The 4098-nt window shown below is 53.8% G+C and overlaps 1 non-coding gene across 1 annotated transcript; it reads right to left on the bottom strand.

Moving 5' to 3' along the window:
• Positions 1–82, bottom strand: TRNAS-AGA. The gene has a single exon. It is a non-coding gene; the product is annotated as a tRNA-Ser (tRNA).
• Positions 83–4098: the final 4016 nt, after the last annotated feature.

The following is a 4098-nucleotide window of genomic DNA, read 5'->3' as shown; positions in this document are numbered from 1 at the left end:
CGTAGTTGGCAGGATTCGAACCTGCGCGGGGAAACCCCAATGGATTTCTAGTCCATCGCCTTCACCACTCGGCCACAACTACCTGCTCCAGCCCTCTCTGCCCTGCTGATCACGCGCCCTGTGCAATGACACCCGGCTCCCTGGCAGTTTCAGGGCTAGGCTCCACTCGAAGATTTGCAGCTGGGACCTGCACGGAGCACGACGGGCACCTGCTGCCAGCCTTGCAGAGGCCTGGAGAGGCGTAACCCCAGGGGCTACAGCTGAAGCTCCCAGCGCCTGGTCCTCAGCCGGGCATCTGGGATATCCTGCCACGGGAGGCGGGGATGGTTTCACCCCCCAGCTGGTGTCTCTGCTGCTTCCAGGGAAGAAGAGAAGGCAGCTGCGTGGAGACAACCAGGGTGAGGTGAGATATTAGACCCCACTTTGCTTCTCAGATTTATCTGAGGGGGCCTCCAAGCCTGCTGTGAGCACTACGGTGGGGACACTGCTGCAGGGCAGATGGTGATCTCCCGGCAGCACTTCCAGCCTCTTGGGGACGTAGGGCGGTGTCAGCCCTTGAACAAAGGCCATGACCGCCGTGCAGGTTGTTGGTGTGTAGGGGCAATGGTTTGCGAGAGTGGGAGAGGTCCATGGAAGGGGCGAGGTAGAGACTGGCTGAGGAAAAGCGTGGAGGGGCAAAGGGAGAATAAATGGGGGGGTGGGTGACTTAGAGGGAGACTGGAGAGAGCTTGATTTGGTGGAATAGGTATGTCCAGAGCTTTTTTCCACCACTGCAAGCATTGTCCAGTTCCTGAGCACGGACCAAAATATTAAACGATCCACAAAAGCGGTAATTTACCCCACTAGATGAAAGTGGCTCCCCTTCTGTCTTGGCTCTGGAGCAGGAAAATGGCGTTAAGGAGGCAGTGTGGAGGTGGCGCACCTGGCAGTGTCTGACTGCATGCAGAGCAAGGGTGGGAGGTGGTTGCAGTCGAGAGGCTGAGCATGAGGAGTGGCTTGAGGCAGTGTGTGTGCGGGGGGCTGGAGGGAGGAGGCCGGCCAGTCTGTGAAGTGGAGGAGCAGGAGGCTGGCCAGGCTCTGATCTGGAGGAGCAGGAGGCAGCACTGCCCACAGGTGCGTTGCTGGAATATTAGTGAGCACAGCTGCTTTCCAAGCCGTTGACCCAGCTTTGATTCCTGGCCAAGGCAGACAGACGTCTCTTCAGGCTGGCTCCAGGGTGGGTGCCTTACATCTTCTGCAGGCAGGCTCTTCTGCTCAGGAAATGCCCAGCTTTCCCCTGGGGTTTCAAGCCAGTCCCCTTGCCTCCTTGCAGCCTTGAGACCGCCTGAGGCCAGTGCTTTCTGCCTGTTGGGAGGGCTCCAGGCTGGGCTCCTCACTGCAGTGCTGGTACAGGAGCCAGGAGGGAGGCGGTTTTTGGCCTGGCACAGAACTGCACCTGCTGCTGGTGGTGGTGCTGCTGGTGGTGGTGGTGGTTGCACCTGTCAAGACAAGCATGCTGCCATGGCAGGGTACAACGGAAGATCAATAATGCTGTTGTGGTTTCAGCTGGGATAGAGTTAACTGTCTTCCTAGTAGCTGGTACGGTGCTATGTTTTGAGTTCAGTATGTGAAGAATGTTGATAACACAGATGTTTTCAGCTGTTGCTAAGTAGTGTTTAGACGAAAGTCAAGGATTTTTCAGCTTCTCATGCCCAGCCAGCGAGAAAGCTGGAGGGGCACAAGAAGTTGGCACAGGACACAGCCAGGGCACCTGACCCAAACTGGCCAACAGGGTATTCCATACCGTGGGACGTCCCATCTAGTGTATAAACTGCGGAGTGGGGGCGGGGAATTGCCACTCGGGGACTTGCTGGGTGTCAGTCGGTGGGTGGTGAGCAATTGCACTGCGCATCATTTGTACATTCCAATCCTTTCATTATTGCTGTTGTCATTTTATTAGTGTTATCATTATCATTATTAGTTTCTTCTTTTCTGTTCTATTAAACCGTTCTTACCTCAACCCACGAGTTTTACTTCTTTTCCCAATTCTCTCCCCCATCCCACTGGGTGGGGGGGAGTGAGTGAGTGAGCGGCTGTGTGGTGCTTAGTTGCTGGCTGGGGTTAAACCACGACAAATGCCTAGGTGGTGGTCAAGGGACACGCCCAGTGCTTCATGAGGCCAGCAATGCAATTGGGCTGTGTGGTGGCAGGAGGCCTGCTCCTTATGTAATGGCTCAGAGGCCTGTCTGTCAGTTCTGAAGTCACCCTGGAGAGGCTGACCTAACCTGTCCAGGCTCCGGCATTGCAGAGATGTCCTGAAGTTCACTGGAATTGGGTGTAGTGATGTTCCTGGTAACTAAGAACTGAGACACCCTCACTTCTCTTGCAGCTTATGGCCTGCGGTTCAAGGGAAACCTGAGGAGCCTCTCTCAACTAGACTCTCTGCCTAAAGGGGACAAAGCTTCTCAAGTCTCTGATTCCAGGGTTGCTTAAAGCAAGAAATGCAATGTTCTTTGCTGTGCTGATAGTCAAAACCCAATCTGGGTGGCGGGGTTGTGTTAGCACAGTATTTACAGACTCCCACTCTGCCATCAGCAGTGCTACAAATAGGTGGAGTTATGAAGAGCAGGATTGTGATTGTGCATGCTCAGTTCCCTACTGAAATGCCCACCCTAACCCCATGTGGCAATCACGCTGCCTACGTCCAGACATGAAAACCAGCGCTTTCCTCCTTTCCACTCCATACCCATCCCCTGGAGTTTACTCCCACAACACCAATGAAAGAGAGAATTGCAATGGCTGTTCTTCATACAAAGACTGTGAACAACAATTGAGAGGACTGAGACGTTAACTCAAATGTCCGTATTAACAATCACATCTCACCAATTGGGACACTGGTCTTTGACCACCCCCGCAGTAAAATGGGGTTACTTTGTGTGAGACATTTCTCGTATTTCCACCTCTGTCCATTGTTTCTTGCCCTCCCACTGGGCACCACTGACAAGAGGATGGCGCTCTCTCCTTTAATCTACCTGTCCACTCTCCAGCACCCTCAGCCTTCCCTTCTGCAGGCTAACCAACCCCAGCTGCCCCAGCCTGTCCTTGTATGACAGATGAGCCAAGTCCTTAATCACCTCAGTGTCCCTTTGGCAGGGCTGACAGAGCCCCTAGCTGTGCAGAAGTGGGAATCAGCCACACAAAGACACTGGTGACATCCCTGTAAGGACACCCAGCATGCAGACATCAAGGGCTGCTGCAGAGGAAGGACACCTTGCAGAAGGGTTTCCACTTGCTGCTGGATTGCACCAGAGAGAGAAAGCAGAAGCAACAGCATTCGGTCAGGGGAAGATGTGCCCCTGGTCCAAAATTCATGCACCTGGAGCAGCAGTGACCGCTGAGAGGCGTTGGTGGTGCAGCGCTGAGGAGAGTAACGCATAATCTGCAAGACTAAACAGTGACACTGGATCTAGCTTTGTGCTTGGCTGCATGCTTGCACGTAGGAGGCCTTGCTTTACTGCTGAGCAGCTTAGGTGCTTCTTGCCTCCAAAACACCTGTGAGTAGCAAGGTGCATCAGCAAAAGGAAAGGAGGCATAAACCTGACTTCCAAATGCCATGAGTCTCGCTGAGATTCAGGCTCAGAGAGGCAACTTGTCCCTGCCTGTTTTGGAAGGCACCCTCCACAACTCAGCTGAGCACATGTCTCCATGTTATCATCTCAGGCCGGTTCATAAGCCTGCTACTATCCTCTGCCAGTGGGTACACAGGGGAGGCAGTGAAAAGTCACTGCTTCGTGAGCATACATGCAAGAAGCGCTGGGTACACTGGCAGAAGAAATGAGATGAGCTCTTGAATGCTTTCAGGGTTGGGACGCAAGGCTGACCCTGGGAGACATTGCAGGGCTGTGATGAGCAGGTTGCCGACTCACGCTCCATTTCTCTGGGGCTTTTAGTCTTCTTCTTCCCTGCTTGCTTATTTTTGGTGCTCTGGTATCAGTTCAGGGAGCTCTAATGACAACTGGTGGTAAGCTCAGGACAGAAGCCACTTGCTCGACCTTGCAGAGCGCGTAGCTAACTGAGGGAGGAGGAGGAGGAGGAGAAATGAACACGCGTCTCCAGCTG

The sequence above is a fragment of the Aquila chrysaetos genome, chromosome 2, assembly GCF_900496995.4.
Source record: "Aquila chrysaetos chrysaetos chromosome 2, bAquChr1.4, whole genome shotgun sequence".
Classification (NCBI taxonomy): domain Eukaryota; kingdom Metazoa; phylum Chordata; class Aves; order Accipitriformes; family Accipitridae; genus Aquila; species Aquila chrysaetos.
Note: the sequence above shows the minus strand (reverse complement) of the source record. Positions and strands in the feature narration are given on the sequence as shown.